Below are 19,906 nucleotides of genomic sequence, written 5' to 3' on the forward strand. Positions count from 1 at the left end.
GCTTCTCACGATAGATTGTGCCTCTCTTAATGTAAAGATGTCCAACAAAATGACATTCTTGGTTAGGCTTCAGATAAAATTTTGGAAGGAAAAATGCACTGGTGATTACTTAAATCCCACTGCTGTTTGTGACAGACACAGAACCACAATGTTTTATTTATGTATGAACACGATGAAAGGAAACAAGAAGCCAGCCATGGAGTAACACAATTCTGAATAATTGATATGATAGCAGTCAAGTGTAGACTACACCAGCTCTCTAATATGGATGTACATAGTGAAAAAGCTCTTTTTTTGTTTCATTTTGGGTTCTTTCAAGGAGTGCCTCTTTTGTTTTGTGGTTTTTCATGCACCAGTCCTTTCATTAAACCTGAAAGAGACCAGCTCTTTCAAGTACTTTCATTTTGTTTTCCCCCATTGGTTTTACTGGCCGTAGTAGTTAACAAAATCCCTAACTAACTGTAAAACCTGTCCCCAGAAAGGAAAGCCAAGTTGCAAGGGGGTACACCTCCTCAGAAGGGCTTAATGCTCTGTAGTTTGTGTAACCCCAGTAATCCGGAAGGCACACTTCAGCCTGGCCTTCCATTGTGGCCTTCATCTGTGCCAGCAATGGTATGGTCATGATGTTAGCAATTCAAGGCACAGAAACTGGCCACAGGAGTGTGGCCTGATGCAGCCCAGTCAATGCACCTTGTGCCCCCTTTCTTCTTTCAAAGGCTGAAGGGCTGGTCTGTATTGGCTCCACTTCATCCACTGGAATGGAAGGGACAGAGGCGGAAGGCTGGGGTGCTCCTTCTCCCCTGGGGACGGTGCATGATGGGACTCTGGGAAACAGATAGAAAACAATGTTGTAATAGAGGAACAGGCAATTCTGCCTTTGTAGCTCTTTGACCCAGTGGAAATATCTTCTGCCTAAATTGTAGGCAAACAGCTTTGCAAAGTACTGTAAGTTTGACTATCAATAGGATAGAGTAAGCATCATGGGTAGGGGTGTTTTAGATGCCTCGTGTTTAGTCCTACAGCAGAAATCTTTTGGAATGGCATGCTATGGTAAAATGAAAGTGGCACGTACCTACTTATTTTGCCTCTCCTCTCGTTTTGGCAATATGCTGTGACAGACTAACATGGCTATTTCTTTGGAAGTTATTAATTTTAGCCATTGCTAGTTGTAGCAATTGTTTGGCTTTTGTTATCCAAAAAGAAAATAAGCATTAAAACTGCCTGAAGAATTTCCGGTTTTTTTATGTAGGCAAACTTTAGGAATTGTAATTTTGGTTACTGCACTCTTTTCCGCCTATGTAGTATTTATGTTTAAAAATGGAAACCACAATTGTACTGAATGCATTAGCTTTTCAGTGCATAATTCATGACTTTATCACATTTTCTTGGCTTAGTATAGAAAAAGGCGATCAATCTATCAGGCATAGGTTTTCTAGGTCTGGTCTTAATTTATGCATTGGGATTTAGTAGACCCTAAAAGGAGAATATTCTGATTTATTAATAGTATGCATTTCTTGTTTTGTCTCAGAAGGACTTCTATTATAATGACAAGGAATAATATGGGGCTTCAATAGAAAGTTATTCAAGTGCATATGATTTTTTTTAACACTAGGCCTACCACAAGTAAATGAAAAACATTTTAGTTGAAGTGAGAAAGGATGGCAGAGGGAAAAAAGGCAACATTTCAGTGCAGAATACAAGGGATTGCTTTTTGTTAGCCTCCAATTTTGGGTGTTTTTTTTTTTCCTTTTTAGTTTATCTGTTGGGAAAGGGAATAATTTCTTACTGCCTTGGGAGAGATGGAAGCAACTTTCAGAAATTATTTCACCTTCTTTTTCTGGAGCTGAACACAGCCCTGCCCTTCTTCATACCTATAAGCTGGGCTTATAGGGAAGGAACTGTGTTAGAAGCATCTTCTGCAGTAATGACAAAATGTATCAACAACCCCATAAAAAAAAACAATTCAGAGGGCCCGGGGAAAGTTCTGAATGCTAAGGAATGATAACTGGTCAATATGACCAGATAGGCGGGGTATAAATGGAATGAATAAATAAATAAATAAATAAATAAATAAATAACTAAATAAATAAATAAATAAATAAATAAATAAATAAATAGTGCTCAATCAGAATTTCTCAGAATATATTTTCCCATAGGAACATTCTGAGACATTTTTCTTATCTTTTTTTTTCTCCCTTCGAAACAAAAGGTAGAATGGAAAACCACTTGCAGAGTTTTCTTCATGATTTCTCCTCCATTTGATAGTTGGCCACCTATCTGCCACCAACATCACAAGGCCCTAGAATTGCACAGGGCAGAGGGCAAAGAAAAGAAAATGGTAACCAAGCTGCCAATGCCATTATTGTTATTGCTACTTGGAGCTTAATTTTTCTGCCTACAGATGGAGCATTTCAGTTGGCCATTTGTACACAGACATAGTCCATATAATATGACATACAAAATTATGTACAACACTGGTTCTTAACCTTTGTTACTCAGATGTTTTTGGACTGCAACTCCCAGAAGCCTTCACCATCAGTTCTTCTGGCTGGGGTTTCTGGGAGTTGCAGTTCAAAAACACCTGAGTAACAACGGTTAAGAACCACTGATCTACAAGACAGTAAGGAAATTGTAGTTCAAAATTTAAAATGAAGTTATTTTATAAATCAGCATAAAGTTATCCTAAAATCTTATCCAACTATATTTCAAAATGTGTGGAAAGTGACAACATCAAAATGTCAAGACTCTGGCCCCTAACAGCCCACCAAGACTCAATAAAGAGCGAGGAGCTGGTCAGATCCAGGTCTGCAGTATCATCTGTTGAAGTACAGCCACATTGCCTTAACTCAAACCTTTCCAGCCCCAAGCCCCTAAACCAGAGATAAGTCTTCCAATCCTTCATGGAACAGTCCATTAAGCACCTCCCACTCCCCAGTATACAGAAACAAACAGAAATATAAGAAGTAACATGGAAGCAACATAGTGCTTGGCTCCAGGATTGATGGCTGCCCTTGAAGCGCCCTCACACTTAGTAAACGAATGACACCTGGAAGGGGTAGTGGGGCCAGAGTAATTTTAAGGGTTCCCTTGGCAATAGAAGTCAATTGGAGCAAGTTGCTCACTCCTAGTGATCTGTCCATGGTCCTGTAAGCCTTGTGTCCTACCTTCATTTTCTTTCAGATTTGAGACATTTTTCCATCCTGTCTCTGTGCATGAATCAGCATGTGAATACATGCATATGTGTGTATGACTGAAGCCTCCACTTTTCCAGGGTCATGTTATACTGCCCATTTTGTCTTCTGGCTTATCCCAGACTGTCCATTGAACCACCAGTCTCCATAACTGTCCACTGTGCTTTCCTAGCTTCAAACTACAAAAAAAAGAATATCAAAATGTCCAGAGATGGTTAGATCTGGACAGATCTGATAATAATAAATGTGTTTTCAAGAGACATGTTCCCTTACACTGCTTTTATGCTTTCAGCATGTTAAACATTTTAGTTATGTTTAACCTGTTTAAACTTTCATCCACAAAAGATTCCTGCGCCATATACATAACAATGACAAATACAATGGATTGGATTCCGCATCTGCCTCCAGCTGATAGAAAGCTTATGGTGACAGAAGGTATCTCCACCCATTTTCAAGGATCTTCCTTTAACACCATTCCGTAGCAATTGGATAATAATAACAATATAGTCACAAAATTAAATGCATTAAATACTATCTAGTCAGCATGTCAAATAACAAACAAAAACATTACTTAAAAATTATTTGGAGAGTAATCCTGTGCTCTTTTGAACAATATTTCAGGGCCACAAGAAGCTGAAATCCCACACCAAGGTTTTAGACTGCGATGGGCAGGTTTGGCAGGGCCAGAGACCAATTTTCTGCTCCCAGGACCTTCCAGAAGTCAAAGAGACCACCAAAACTGCCAAATCCCCCACAAAAAATGCAGCCAGAGGCCTACTGCGGGTTGCAAAACTAGACTTTTTGGTGCGCTAAACAATGTTGGGGGGTTACTCTATTGCTTTATTTTAAAAGTTAATTGCTGTCCATGGAAGGTTCCAAGAGCTGCAGTTCTCCTTTATTTACTGCAAAAAAGAGAGGTCTGGATGAGATCTAAAGGGTGCAAAGGCAGTCTTGGAGGGCCCCATGTGTCCCTGGGGAGAAATTTTGCTCGCCCCTTTCTTAGACAAAGCACCAACCTGTAAGGGAAAGAGCCCATCTCAAAGTTTCCCTTGTAGTCATTAAGGAGATTTCTCATTGTGGCTCCTTCTATATATTAAGAGTGGACTACTATAAGTGGGGCTGGTGTGGCACTCCAAAGAGCCACGCCAAGCCACAAAATGCCCTGCATGCAGCAAAATTAAAAACAAAAACAAAACGTTATAGGGTGTCCATTTCTGTTTTTGACTTTTTTTGTGGGGAGAGGTCAGACCCTAGCACAGTCTGAAATCTCCACTGCAAAAACATGGAAGGTTCCAGCCACAGAAATTCTCACATAAAAGGTTCTTATCTTTGGTTTGGTCTATTTTATCTCACATTGGAGAGATCCACCATTCACATGGGAGACGTTTCTTCTCCTGTGAAAAGGATCCAGAAACCTCTTCATACCACTTCAATTTGCCCCCCTTTTGCTTATTTATGACCCCATCCCTGCTTTTTTTCATAGTCAACATTTTGTGGGCCTTGATGACTTCTCCCCTTTTTTGGTTAAATAAAATAAGTGCCAACCTAGCATGGCACACATTCTGCATATAGTACTGAAAGGCACTTCTAAGGTATTAGAATTGGGCACCATCAGTTAGGGAAATATGTTTTTTAAAAATACTAAGACAATGGAGGAGGGAATTTCTCTGTCCTCTTTTTTGATGTCACAGCCTACTGAATAGATTAATGTCACAGCCCACTGAATACGTCACAAAGTTATCACCTCAGATAACACTGTCCACAGCTCTGTTTGACTGTAAATTAACCAACTGCATGGGCCACAGAGTAGGACAGTCAGGAACATTCCCAATCACACCAAATAAACTGCATCCCTAGAGCTGTTCCAGAGAGGAGTGAGGCAACTTGTAAAAGGGGCAGGGTGCATCACTCTTATTGAAAACATATGTGGTTATCAGAAAATAGGGTGGTTCAAACTACACTGAAAGTGAACCAAACAGTGAGCTACATGTCCATCTGATCACCTTCTTACATAAATTTTGAATTAAGAAAGTTCAGTCATTCACAAGCTAACTGGATTTAGTCATTAGCTCCTTGTAACTTGTCCTTTTAATGAAATGTTTAGGAATAATCAACATTGAGTTCCTGGGCATTCTTCCATTTATAAACTGGTGGCATTTCCCAAAATTTTGTTTGCCAGCATTTTTGAAACCAGGTGTTAATTTTCAGAGGCATTGGAAATTTCAGTGTAGCTGCCAAAATTAATCTAGCAGCCAGCACTAAGTGCTGAATAAGCTTAGATACAAAATTTATAACATCTGTTTTCTAGGAGTTCAAAGCCAAAAATGATGTGGCTACCTCCTCTCCCATCCAAAAGAAGATTCTCATTTTTTAAAAACGCACTGAACTTTGCCTTGTTAATCACAGTTTGAAGACATACAAGCACTTGGAACTGGCTTTCAAGAAGACTCAAGGGGAGTAGCCATATATATCTGTCCCAGCAAAAGCAAGGCAAGGAATTTTGTGGAACCTAAATTTCTAATTGATTTTATTCAGTGTAAGGGTTCATGGACACAATTCAGAGTGCTGGTTCTAACCTATAAATCCCTAAATGGCTTGGGTCCAAGCTATCTCAAGGACTGCCTCTTCCTTTATGAACCTGCCTAGGTGTTAAGGTCATTAGGTGAGGCCTTTCAGTTCCACCACTCTCACAGATATTTTTGGTGGGGACACAGGAGAGGGCCTTCTCTGTTGCTGCTGCCAAACTCTGAAACTCCCTCCAATGGGAAGCCATGGCTGGCCTCCTCTTTGCTGTCCTTCTATAAGCAGGCAGACCTTTCTCTTCAGACAGGCTATTCCTTAGTGATTGGCTGTCTGAGAGGGTTTTTCCAAACTAGATTGTTGTATTTTACTGCTTTGAATGTGTTTTGCTGTTGTTTTTGTTTACCATTTTTTTGGTGTGATATATGTTTCATCCTTTCAGTATTGTATACTTACTGTTGTTAACTTTACATACTGTCATTTAATGATGTAAGCCACCTTGGGTCCTTTCTTAAGGAGAAAGACGAGGTAAACTATTTTAAATAAATAAAATAAATGAATGTTTGCTTATTTGCTTGCCATCTGGTATGTGTATCTATGTGTGTAAACAGATGCACTTCTCCTTCTGGTTCTGACTCCAGCCACTGTGCTGTGTCTTCTGCCCCACCAGCTGCCACCAAATTACATGACACAATGCCAAAGAGAGATTCTCCCATGACTACAGTGTAGTCATGGACATAACATTGGAAATGGACAAGATAAGAAGTGTTAAGTTCTTTTGAGTACATTATCTCACTCTACTATTGAGTGTGAATTATTCAGTGTCTACAATTGCCTGTTTTGGCAGGAGGAGGAAGACTTCAAATGCTTATAGGGCACTGGAAGCCCTACTGCCTTTGTTAATTTTAATAAACATCATATACCCTTCTTGAGGGATGGTTAGCAACATTCTGTTTCATGGTGCTTATATTTTGGAAGACTGAGAGAGATTTGGAAAATTAGGAATTATAAGTTATTTTCAGTTCTTTCTATTTTAAGGTAGCATCTACAGGTGTTCAGGGGTGGATATGCATTGAGTTGTAGATAGGCGGGGGCAATATGATAGGGCTTAGTATATGTCAGATCTACTTCCTGCAGTTTTGAATAGATCAGAACTATGTTTTGGGGTTATGTGTGTAAATCCTGACTTGTTTCACTTTTCATGGCAAACAAAAAAACTGGGAATTGTTCACCTTGCCCTAAATGGCAACCTTTGTGTCTCTGTGCATGCATATGCTTGTGTGTGTGTGTGTGTGCTAGTGGGGGGGGGAGGGAGACTCTTAGAGAGATTTTATACGTTTGCAAGAGTGATTGTTGTGCATTTCTGAAAGATGTGTATTACTAGGAAGTGTGACTAATGTTGCTTTTGTGTAAGAAATAGCAACCCTAGTAGTTTTAGATGAGTTGTTTGTGTCTTTGTGATCAATTGTCTTGTCCTTCTTTGTTTGTGCATACTTAGGAGAAAAGTACTGTTTTTTCACAGTTATATTTGATGTAAAATGTGAAAAACATAATGAGAAAAGGGGGCTTATCATTTCATTCTTGGCATGTTTCATTCTTTTGCGAAAGAAATTGCAAAAGGCTATCAAGACAGCCTGTCTTCACAATAAAAGAGAAACTCGTGAAATTTCTTCACTTTCCTAATTTGATTTATTAAAAAACTGTTCCTCCAAGCAATCCAAATGCTGATGCTGACCCTGGAGAAATAACATTATGGTCCATGGAAAGATAAGCAATTAGAATGTTAGGTTCCACAGAATTCCTTGCCTTGCTTTTGCTGGGACAGACATATATGCCTATTCCCCTCGAGACTTCTTGAAAGCCAGCTCCAAATGTTTGTATGTTTTCAAACTGTGATTAACAAGGCAAAGTTCAGTGTGTTTCTAAAAATTAGAATCTAAAACTGTTTCTTCAACAGTTACTCCTCTTTTTGGGGGGCCTGTATGCCTTTTTTTCCCCCGGTGGTGAATTATCCAGGAATTGAAAAACAAAGTGTAAATGATAAATATTTTAAATAGATATAATTTATTCCCACTCACAATTTGCTGTGAGGAAATGGGATACTTGAATGAACCAGGACAGCAGTACTTTTATGGATAGATGCCCGGATGCACCCTTCCATAAGACCTTTCCATCTATGCACTCATGTACTGCTATGTTTATGCAGTGCTATTACAAAATCTGATACACTGTTCTGATATGTTTGTATCTGATGCCCCAGAGTTCATTCTGCAACTATGAGATGCAAAGAAACAAAATTATAAAAACATCCATAACCTTGAGAAGTCTAGCCCTTCATAGGACAGCACAGAACATTTGAAACTGTGAATGATTTTTTTATTTTTTTATTTTTTTACATTCTACTATAATTTGAAGTTTTGTCTCAGGATCCCACCTCGCAGTACAAACAGAAATATAGACCAGAGGGATTTCCTGATTTTTCTTTCTAGTTTGTTATTCCATTAGGCTGGCTAGCTGGACAAAGTTCAAATGACTTGTATTATACTCATGTATTGTTATTCTAGCCCTCTGCAATTTTCTCCCACACTTGTTGCTTTAATAGCAGCTGAAAGGTCGCCTCCCTAGCTAACCTTCAGTACCTCTTAATGGAGCAACTGTAACAAAATTCACTCATCTCACCATATAGCAAACAGAGTTTGACTGCTCTGCACATCTTGATTTATGCAAGCATGGTTAAAAATCACCTAAGCACTCAACCTCCCTTTTTCTCTGTGAAACAGAGCTGTTTTCACCTCAGTCTGGTTTTAACTCCTGGATATCATGTCCTGTTCCTTGACAAAAACAGTTCCTGAATTTAGGCCAGCAAATGGTATTTTATATATATCATTCTAAAGGAGGATACCTTTGTGAAAGAGAATTAATTAAGGTGGAGAAATTAAAATAGTCTACATGGTGAACATACAGTACCATGTGGGGTGACTCAAGGACCAAGATAGGGGGTGCATTATCCCAGCATTTCAGGGGAAAGTACCCTGATTTGGACTTTCTTAGTCCTGTTCCTTCCCTCAGGCACAAATACACATCTAAAAGGTTTTATTTAAAAAAGGAAAGAATGAAATAGGATCGGAAAAGGAACTCTGTAAAGCCAAAGCATGGTGTTACCTCTAAATCTATTCTATAGCTCTCAACAGAAAAAAATTAAATGAACTGGGAACTGATTCAAAGTATTCACTTCCCAAAATGTCCACGTGTTTCATTTGAACCACTATTGCGCCTAGTGAAACAGTTTTTCAGGTTTTTGAAAGTAATGCAAACCCTACACAGGCCAAAGGAAGATGTGAGCAAAGCAGCAAAGTGTAATTTACTGCTCTTTCTGTTATGTGCAGAGAAAACTCACTTATAGCCTCAGAAGCTTCTGGAAGACTTGATTTTGTCAATCCACACTGGCATCATAAAATGGAGGAGTGATACAGAACCCTCACGCTCCCACACTGCCCTTGAAAAACTCTGTGTGCTCCCACACAGCTCTGTCAGCCAACTCTCCTGGGCCCCAGACTCATCATCTATTGTTCTTCAGATGTCCACACTCCTTTCTACATGAAAACCATCATTTCTGGTTTTCTGATATTTGTTTTCTGTTCTAACAGGTGGAAATACCTCTCCTACTTTTTAATCCCATCTTCTGGCCTTTGGCCCCACACATGCCAGAACATGCTCTGCTCCCAGGATCTTCTCTGAAATGGAATTGGCAACTTGGGATAAATGAACTTCCCTACTTTTTCAGGCCAAGGTTACTTTTACTCAGTTATAACAGGCACGAATGTCCACAGAGGGACACTACCACACCCAGCATCTCGTTTTTTTTTAACTTTAAAGCTAGAAGCAATGTATTACAGTGATATGCGCCATGTGCACAAATTATGCTAGCATATCACTATGCATCTTTTCTCACCCTCCAGAAAAAGTCTGCACAGCACCCAAGACATGAAGCACTTCTATCCTATAGACACTGAGAATAGATGTGCCTGCTTTTCCTGTTAATTAATCAAAGATTTGCCCATTTCAGTGCAGAATTCTTGACCCATCTGAACATTAGAGAAAAGACCAACCAGAGTTGACCAAATAACATTGACCAACTGGAGATGGATCAATGCATCCCAACAGCTGAACATTCTGGTTCGCCCAACCTAAGAAAAGCACATAAGTATTTTGATCACATTTGAAATCTATTTTTGCTTATATGCCATGTAGTAGAAATCAGAAAGGAATTGTCCTACCTGGATGCTTACAGTCTCTGCATTAGGCAAAGCTAGATAAAACATGCCCAAATCTGCACCACAAAAATACAGCAAGCAGCAATATTTATATATATTTTAAAAGATTCTAGACCATTTTTATGGGTCAGACTCCTAATTCTTCTCTTTTTGAATGATGTAAGATGAGGATCTTCAGTCTGCTATATTATCTTAACTGTTGCCTAAGAGAGAAGAGAACTCTGGGAGCATGCACTGATTTTCCAAAGGAAAGAGAGCATGATTTATGATTGAAAGTACATAAGCACTCAGCACACATCCTGTCATTTACAGGTATAAATCTGGAAATATCCAAACAAGTTCTTTTGTCCCTGTTCAGATTTATGACTCGTGGTTGGACATTATTGTGCTTCTTTAGACATTATAGTACAAGGTGGTAACGATAGTGGCTGGTTAGATTCCTTCATTCCATTTGAAAGCATTCTCACACTTCACTTCTCATCTTTGCTATGAAGAAGAAGACTGTATGCTTGATTTGGCTAGCTCTTGCCAAATAAAGGCTTCAAAGAATTTGAAATGTCTAATATTCCAATGCAGACTGTTTAAAAAAAGCTTTGCTTCAGTCTGGACATCCAGTGACTCCTTTGGAATCAGAATGATTTGGTTTGGGGCAACATAAACATATCAACCACTACCCTACTTGATCTGAAAATGTGCATGGAGTAATCTATTCCATAAGCACTTTCCCCCCTGTCATCTGCACAAGAAGGAACTCACAAACCCCTTTAAGAAGTGGAATGTTCCGTTGTAGTTAAATAAGTGCAAGTAGGACACTGGGAAGTGCAAGTGTAGAGTAGGCATGTGGTCCTCATTTCTTTTTGGGTTCTACTCCCCGACTTCTATATGAATTCTCCCAGGCAGAATCTTGGGAACTGCAACCCAACAACTAGCTAAAAAGGAGCTCTCTTCACCTCCGTTTAAGACTCTGTCACCATTACATTGGCCTTGTAAGACAAAGGAAACTGCTGACATTTATGCCTTGGAGTGATGCAAGGGTTCATGAAAATGCCAACGCATCATGGGATGAGTAGTTCTTTGAGCAGCTCCCTCAGTCTACAGAGTCTAATAGACAGTGAAACTAACTACAGTATACTATGCTCTCTTGAGTCTCCGGTGAACCCTTACACTACTCCAAGGAATTTGATTATTTTATAAAATATAATCAGACATCTTTTTCATATATAACTCATTCTCTGTATATTCAGCTCAAGTATACTGAGTTTAATATATGTCTGGCAGGATAGCTCAGTGGTTTAGGTCAGTGGTTCTTAACCTTTGTTACTCGGATGTTTTTGAACTGCAACTCCCAGAAACCCCAGCCAACACAGTTGGTGGTGAAGGCTTCTGGGAGTTGCAGTCCAAAACTCCTGAGTAACCCAAGGTTAAGAACCAGTGGTTTAGGTAACTGGCTGCAGAGACAGAACTTGGGAGTCTAATTTCCCAATGTGCCTGCCTATAAAGCCAGCCTGTGTGGTCTTGGGCAAGCAGTACAGTCCCAGGATGCACCCAGAATAAGAGAATGGTAAACCACTTCTGAGTATTCTTACCTGGAAAAGCCTGGGTCAACATAAGTCAGAATTGGCCTAACATGATTATTAATATATACCTTATATGTTATTTCAGTTGATTGCACAGGTACACACAAGTGATCAATGGCCAGGAGCCTGTTACTTATGTATACTAAGCAAATGGAGTAAACATCAGTGATGAATTGTTGCTCGTTGAGAAGTGAAGATTACATTTGATGAATGGAAGCATCATTTTTTAATTGACAGCAGTTCACTGCTGAGATTTATGCCATTTGATTTAGACTAGGGTACGTCACTAATAGGAATCTGTGTAACAGACTGTGGTCTATCAGTCTTAATCCTCTTCCTCCTTTCATTTCCTACAGTCCAACTTCAGGCAAAAAGGAAAAGAAAAAAAGCTATTTGGTTTTTTTCTTCTTCACCAAATTGCAGAAACACAGAGAAAACCATGGAAATTCTAAGAACATAAACAAAAGCTTTGCTTTCATGTGTCTTTCACATGAAGAAGGTTTTAGAAACAAATTCCTCTTTTAAACAACACATACACAAGTTTAAATAAATATGAGAAGGAAGTTTATCAGAAGAAAGGAGAAAACAGAAAGAAGGTGGGTGACAATAATTCCAAATAAAACCAGTAAGTCAATTTCAACTAAGCCAGTTATATATTGCCTACTTGAGTAGACTCTCGGATTCATATAGCATATGGAGATTTAATTGCAAAGATGATATTCTCAGAGACAAGTTAATTGAGGTCTCTAGATGTTACTAGTGCCATGGCAAGCAAATCAGAAAATTGGTTCTCTGGCTGGATTCACCTTTATAATAACCCTAAACTTAATTATTAATCAGTTATTGACTACTGTGATGTTAATGGTTTTATTGTTTAACTTGTTTTTAGTTATGTTTGTTAGTGACCCTGAACACATAATTCTTTTAATGGAAAGACAAGACAGAAGTGCAGATACATAGACAAGTTTGAATTACAAAGAAGCTGGTCAGTTCCACCTGGTTAAAAAGAACATAAGATCTATATGAATATTGATCTGTTCAAGCTGGCTGTTAGAGTACCAGACCTACCAAACATTGAGGACACTATTGAGCTACAACAAATAGTGGGCTTAATTTTGAAGATCAAACTATATGCAAAGAGGAATGTTAACTTCTTCCTACAACAGAATTTTCTTGGAGATAGGTGCCTCAGCAATCAGACCTGCCAAAAGCCTGTATTTGCCATCCAATTACCAATAAAAAAAGCAAAGCATAACTAAATGCAAGGTATGTGGGTGGGGACAATCATGTACTGTGACAAACAGATGTCTTTCACCATTTGAGGGAGCATATCTTCTAAAAACATATTTATAATCTAGTTTGACTTTAACACTCAGCTGTAAAACTAAAAAAGTATTCAGTAGGTTGCAATGATTTTGTTCCATTCTTAATGAAGAATTGTGTCAGGTCTTGCAAGTCTCATAAACTGAATGGCTACCGATCTGATACATCAAGATCAAAACTATAAACATACTTATTTCAAAATACATCCTAAAGAAGTAAGTGAAGAGTGTACAGATGCATGACTCTCTCCAGGAGACAGTGCACATTTTTTGTGCAAGCCTAGCTCTAGAGTTCCACACACGTACAAGCACAATTACAGAAAATGGCACAAAAAATATAGTCTTTCCTATTCCAATAGTAACCTTCCACATGTGAAGGGATGACTAGAAGTTACGGTATTATGGATGGAGCTTGGCTGGAATCCTCTCATTTGTCACGTATTTTTCCTTTGTGCATTGTGATGCCTGAGTCTGGCTGCATACATGCATATGTATATTGACCTACATATATTGACTAATATTCCTAAATCCAAATCCATTATGGATTTTAACCTTTTCCTCATGCTATATAAGTGCTTAAGGAAGGAAGGAAGGAGAGCTGTCAGATCTGTCCAGTTACATTTATTTGGCATCCTTTTATTGTTTTGGACCTTTCTTCTAAATTCTGCACTGTGTTTTCAGTAGAGTTAGAGGAAATAGTTCTTATCATTCCCTGCAATCAGCTGGCAAAAGAAGATTGCTTTTGATGCTCATAAAGCCTAGCCAGTCATTACTCTGCACAGCTGTCTTCTGCTGTTAACAAGGAGTACTGGCTTAATTCTTTTATGGTCATGCTTCTGATGAAGGGATCCACCACCTAAGATCAATCCAACTCTCTTGGACTTATAATTAAATAAAATAATAACAACATCAATAAAGACCACTGCAGATATTATGGGGTATTTTGAGGGAAAAGATTAAGAAATAGCCATTCTAAGAGGAACTAGTAGGAACTAGTAGTATCTTCCCAGCATAAAAGAGAGGACAAGATGGGGCATCCCACAAGAGTGTCAGTGAGGGAAAACACTTGTGGCCTCCCCATGAGCAAGACCTTTTGATCAGGTCCAAAAGGAGCTTTGAAAACTCTGGCTTATAAGCCAGATAGAGCCTGCTAGAAATAATGTCTGCATGGGGATTAGTCCTTGTAGCGAACAGCCCTGACTTCACCTGCCCGTCACTGCGGTACATTCAAGCAAGAGCCAATCAGAGAATGGAAGGCGGAGCCAGGGGGAGGGGAAAAGATTAAAAGACTGGGAGAGAGGATCTGGGAGAGGACTGTGTGTGGCTTAAGAAGAGTGAAGAGTGAGTTAGAGAACTGTAAGCGTGGGAATTGAAGCACGGGTTTAAAAGAGTTTAAAAGAAATATTCTATTAGATTCAATATAAGTGATTTGCAGCCTGTAATTTATTCTATGAGTCCTTACTGATTATCATCTTCCCTTGTTAAATAAAAGATTTATGTTTTGTCATCACTCGGGTCCCAACAGTTAATTGCTATTAAGGCATTAATATCTGGTGGCAGCGAAGGGAAAGGAAGAGTGAGAACCTTGTGAAGATCAGGGGAATAGGGGCTTCAAAGGCGATCACGACAGTCCTCTTCAGCATCTTCCTTAATTTCTGGTGCATTGTACTAACTTCATTTTAGAGCCTAACTCTTTAGCCCTTCCCCCTGGGGAATGTGGTTGTAGAACTTCTGGCAATTCTGAGAGGGTGGGGTGGAAGGCCTTTGGTCCTACTGAGATCACTCATGCTTTTAGCTTAGGTGTAACAACTGAATAGGGCTTAGAAAGATAGTGTATATAGAAGACCTCCAACAACTCATGAATCAATTTAGCAAGGCCTGCCAAGACTTTGGACTAACTATCAGCCTGAAGAAAACACAAGTCATGGGCCAGGGTGTGGACTCACCTCCCTCAATTACCATCTCCATGCAATAATTGGAGGTTGTCCATGAATTTGTGTACCTTGGCTCAACAATCTCTGACACTCTCTCCCTAGATGTCGAGCTGGATAAAAGCATTGGCAAAGCAGCTACCGTGTTCTCAAGACTCACAAAAAGATTATGGTTCAATAAGAAGCTGATGGCATAAACCATGATCCAGGTCTATAGAGCCTGTGTCCTCTGCACACTCCTATACTGCAGTGAGTCCTGGACCCTTCATGCATGGCAGGAGAGAAAGCTGAACACGTTCCATATGCGTTGCCTCTGATGCATTTTTGGTATCACCTGGCAGGACAAAGTTCCAAACAGAGTAGTCCTAGATTGAGCTGGAATTTTTAGCATGTATACATTACTGAAACAGCAATGTCTACGTTGGCTCGGGCATGTTGTAAGAATCGCTGATGGTTGGATTCCAAAGGATCTCCTGTATGGAGAATTAGTGCAGGGAAATCGCCCCAGAGGGAGACCATAGCTGCAATACAAGGATATCTGCAAGCGGGATCTGAAGGCTTTGGAAATGGATCTCAACAGATGGGAAACCCTGACATCTGAGCGTTCAGCCTGGAGGCAGGCATTGCATCACGGCCTCTCCCAATTTGAAGAGACCCTTATCCAGCAAACCGAGGTGAAGAAGAAGTCACGAAAGCAGCAAAATCAGGGAGCTAGATGGGGTACTGATTGTATTTGTCCTCAGTGTGGAAGGGATTTTCACTCTCGAATTGGTCTTCTCAGACAAAATAGATGCTGTTCCAAGTCCTCCATGCAGAGCATGATACCATAGTCTCTCGAGACTGAAGGATGCCTATGCCATAGAACAATGACTCTCTTAAGGCATTATTTTTGTGAACCACTTTGGGTTCCCTATGGGGAGAAAGGCAGCATTAAAAGAAAATACAGTGGTGCCCTGCATAGCGAGGTTAATCCGTTCCGGATTAACCATTGCTATAAGAAAACATCGCTAAACGGGATGGAAAATGCCATTGGAACGCATTAAACGTAGTTTAATGCGTTCCAATGGCTTCTGTACTCACCGTTAAGCGAAGTTTTGCCCATCTGCAGCCATTTTCGAGCCCTCGGTAAGCGAGGGCAGGGCGCGAAAATGCTGCGCGCAGCCATTTTGGGCATCCGGCGGCCATTTTGAAACCGCCGAACAGCTGATCCGCGGGCGTCGCAATGCGAAGATCGGTAAGCAAAACGCTTACCAATCGTCGCAATGCGAGTTTTGCCCATTGTGGCGGTTGGGATGCCTTCGCATTAGCAATCCCAAAAAAAGGGATTGCTATGCGAATTCATCGTTATACGGTGCACTCGTTAAGCAAGGCACCACTGTAACATGAAAGAAAGCCTGTGGGTTTGTGTGATAAGAGCATCTAGTCCTGTCCTGACTGCTGTTGTTTTGCTCACAATGTCACGTCTGAAGAGGAAGAACATCCTGCTCACACGCAGCTTCTACACTTGAATAAGAACCCAGATTTTCAGTGCCTTCTCTTTAGAGCTATAACTGCTTGCTTCGGCAAAGCTGCTAAGTGTGGATCTACAGTAGGTTTTGAATTTAAAAATATATCTGGTCACATTTTCAATTATAAATAAAAATGATTAGGGCTGGGCTTTAAATGTCTATCTGCTCATATGACTTAGTGGGTTACAACGGCTAAGAATTTAAACCCCTGTTTTTTCCTCTGAGAGATGGAGGAGCTGAGATTGCCCAGAGTAGGTGTAGCTGGTTGGCATATGTGCCCTGTCACCTGTGTGGTCTTTGAGAGGCACCATCACAATGAGGGACCCTCAGACCACTTCCGAGTTGTTTATACTTAGAAACCTCCAGGAGGTACACACTAAATTGAATATCCCAATATGAAATGTCAAGGAAGAAATTATTTAACAAGTGCTACAGTACAGACAAATTAATCCATGATCCCCCAGAAAACACTTTGTGACCCTTGGGGGTCACGGCCTCCAGACTGGAAAACACTGATTTAGACCAAGAATTATTCGCGTGCCTATATGCAATCCTCAAGTGCCTATATGCAAAGCTCTTCTTTGACCTGAATGAGCCAAGAAATCTTCCTTAGTGATCTGTTTGTCCAAAGAGATTTCATAACACTCTGAAGCATTATTATAAAATTTTCTTTCAACCCGTTTATATGTCTCCCTCATGGCATGTCCAGCTTATGAATATTAAATGACGCAAGGCTCTTAGTGCTGCAGCTTATTATTATTATTATTATTATTATTATTATTATTATTATTATTATTATTATTATTATTATTATTAACACTGGGCACATAAAAACATTGACTGGTATTATATAACAGATACAAGTTTTAACAAAAAACCGGAGTATCTGTTAAATATCGGCATTGTATGTATGTATGTATGTATGTATGTATGTATGTATGTATGTATGTATGTATGTATGTATGTATGTATGTATGTATGTATGTATTGTACGATGATGATGATGATGTAACCGAAACCTTGAACAGCAAGGGCATCTTCAGTTGGACTTGTCTTTAAGAAATGCTGTTACCCCTGTCACTGAGCCAGGTTACGCTGATAAGATCTCCGATGAGAAGCAGCAGCGAGATCTCTTGACTGCTCCATCCTTGGCCAATTTGTTCACATAAATTGTTTACTTATGTATGTTTAAACAACTACTGACACAGCTTTCTTTGGGAAAATCTTCTCTAAGCCTGTCTCCAAATGAAAAGGGGTTTCAACAGATACTCACAAGGTTCTTTATGTTTTCTCGCTCCTGTTTCTGCCCTGCAGTGCCCTGATTGATAGTGACAAAAAGAGACACGCAAGAGCATCAAGTCAAAAAATGCAACAGTGAAGGCTTAAGTTTCTCTTGTTGTTTATCTGTGGGATTACACACTCTGAATAAAAATAATTGCCTTGCTCCTTAAACCAAATATTTCCAGGCCACCCAATCTGGCCACTTAAGAACCTTTCCAGTTTATTCTCACTTAGGAGGTCATTTCTCAGCTACAACAGAACTCCACTGGAAGAGGTGGTGTAACACAGTCAAACTGAGGCCTAGACCACATCAGCCACTGATGAGCTGGTGAAAGTTTTCAGACTCTAAAGCTCCTCTGTTCAAGGGAAATGGCTGTAGTAAAATAAAATAACAGAATAAAATAGGCTCTTGCATATAGAGAGTTAGCAAACTGAGGCAAGATGAGGAATATTTCTTCCTGTACCCTGTCCCAGTGGTTTAAAAAGACATTGCAATGAGGTACAATTTATTGGACATTCATATTACAGAGTTGCTTATCTTCAGCTTTGGAAGCTGTAAATCAGCATAGTTTTAATTGCTGATTGGTCAAGGTGTCTTAACCACAGGCTTCATTTGTACATTAATTACTTAGTCAAATGAGCTTTGAAGGACTATTACCTTTGGAGACAAACATTTTATCCCTTTCTAATGACAAAGCTGAAGTCTGGTCTTCTTACCTTGTGAATATTTCTCAGGTTTTGCAATGACAGGAGGAAGTAACTGTTTGGATCCTAATGTAACCCCTTGCATTTGCTCTAAGAAACAGGAGAGTGAAAAAGATAATAGTATGCAAAATGGGGAAGAAAGAAAGTGAGGTAGAAAAACTGAATTAAAAGCAGCAGAACAAGGGAAGAAAGCAAAAGAAAGTATGGTTCAGGAAAGCAACAAGATGAGGAAAAGAAGATCTGTTGCAACCACTAGGGATGGTTTGAGTTGTTAGAAAAGGCTGAAGTGGAAGTTCTATGATGCAAGATTCATATAGTGTTGCTGTTTTTTAAAGCAAGGTGTTTTGAATATGTATATTGTTGTTGACCTCCAAACAAATTATACGAGGTACACAGTGATTATTCCTCTTTTACAGACTGGTGTCAGTGGTTCTGGGGTTTAAGGGGTATCAGAAAATCTAGTTCCTCTAAAAATGAATTTTTAAAATCTTATTAGGTTTAAGCTGTGGAGTGAAAGAACTTGTCTTGTGATGCAGTGGTCAAACTGCAGTATGGCAGTCAAAACTCTGGTCACAATTTGCATTCGATCCCAGTGGATTCAAGTAGCCAGCTCAAGGTTGACTCAGCCTTCGATCCAATTACCAATCTCACTGGGGGAGGGGGGCAATGCATAGCCTGCATAAAAAAATTGTAAACTGCCAAGAGAGAGACACCTTTAAGTGCTCTGGGGCAGTGTATAAGCAGCACACTTAGCTGCCGCTGCTGTTATTGCTTCTGCTGTTGTTGCTGCTGCTTCTGGTAATCTATGGAAGGTTTTTCAAGATACCAAATTCCATCCTTCTATGCTCAGGAAAGGAACAAATATCTTACTTCTTGTTTATGGTCCTAATTCAGCATTTCATGATCTTAACTCATTCCTGTTGTTCTTGCTGTTGTTGATGATGTTGCTGTTGCTCATATTCTCTCTGGGGATTTAGCGAGAGTGTCAGCCTTAATGATCAGGGGGCTGAAAACCAAGCCTTATGAGGAAAGGCTGAAATAACTGGGGATGTTTAGCCTTGAGAAAAGAAGACTGAGGGGTGATATGATAGCACTTTTCAAATACCGGTATTTGAAAGGCTGTCATACAGAGGAGGGGCGAGATCTGTTCTCGATCATCCCAGAGTGCAGGACACGCAGCAATGGGCTCAAGTTAAAGGAAGCCAGATTTCAGTTGACTATCAGGAAAACCTTCCTAACTATTAGAGCAGTACGACAGTGGAACCAGTTACCTCGGGAGTTGGCGAGTGCTCCAACACTGGAGGCATTCAAGAAAAACTTAGATAATCATCTGCCAGATATGCTTTGATTGTATTCCTGCACTGAGCGGGGGACTGGACTTGATGACCTTGTAGACCCCTTCCAACTTCACTTTTCTATGATTCTATGATATTCACAGCTCCAGAGATCAGTGGCTGCCCTGTCCAGAAAGAGTTAGCTTCGCTGTAAATGTTGTTGATGCTCTGCTTTCCTTGCTACAACCATCTTGTAAACCTATCGCCTTTTTTCTCTAATCTCTTTTGATCAAAATATAATTACTGTATTGACAAATCTTATC

At 39.8% G+C, this 19,906-nt stretch overlaps 1 long non-coding RNA gene across 1 annotated transcript; it reads right to left on the minus strand.

The window, feature by feature from the left end:
• Window positions 1-728: 728 nt before the first annotated feature.
• Window positions 729-18,398, minus strand: LOC144585975 (uncharacterized). The gene is made up of 3 exons (XR_013540633.1): window positions 18,322-18,398; window positions 17,597-17,641; window positions 729-824 (listed from the first exon to the last, which is right to left on the minus strand). It is a non-coding gene; the product is annotated as an uncharacterized LOC144585975 (long non-coding RNA).
• Window positions 18,399-19,906: the final 1,508 nt, after the last annotated feature.

The sequence above is a fragment of the Pogona vitticeps genome, chromosome 1 (genome assembly GCF_051106095.1).
Source record: "Pogona vitticeps strain Pit_001003342236 chromosome 1, PviZW2.1, whole genome shotgun sequence".
Lineage (NCBI taxonomy): Eukaryota > Metazoa > Chordata > Lepidosauria > Squamata > Agamidae > Pogona > Pogona vitticeps.